Raw genomic sequence first — 412 nt, 5'->3', positions numbered from 1 at the left:
TCCGTCCTTACATTTAACAGAGTTTATGATAACACACTCTCTCTCACACACACAAAGAACAACCCACATACAAAGAGCATACAAACAATAGCAAACTCAGTTTGTTTAACATATTTTAAACCTAACAAAGTTTAAGGAACTTGTATTTTGAATTTGATTTACAAAAAGAAGATTTAATCATTCAGTTTCCCTCACGAGGGATATGACTATTTTATCATGTAGCATCAATCATCATACGTAAGTGTATATACTGTAACAGTATGAATATTGGGTAGCTTCTATGATCTAAATATTCAACAGCCATGACTCTCTTTCCATACCGCAATAACTCCAGTTCTGTCTTCCAGGAAGCGGAGTTTATGTTTTGGCATCAATCTCTAAGGGAAAAACGATGCTAGTCGTAGGCAATATG

The sequence above is a fragment of the Solanum verrucosum genome, unplaced genomic scaffold, assembly GCF_900185275.1.
Source record: "Solanum verrucosum unplaced genomic scaffold, falcon-dt-bn FXZP01000053.1, whole genome shotgun sequence".
Classification (NCBI taxonomy): domain Eukaryota; kingdom Viridiplantae; phylum Streptophyta; class Magnoliopsida; order Solanales; family Solanaceae; genus Solanum; species Solanum verrucosum.
Note: the sequence above shows the minus strand (reverse complement) of the source record.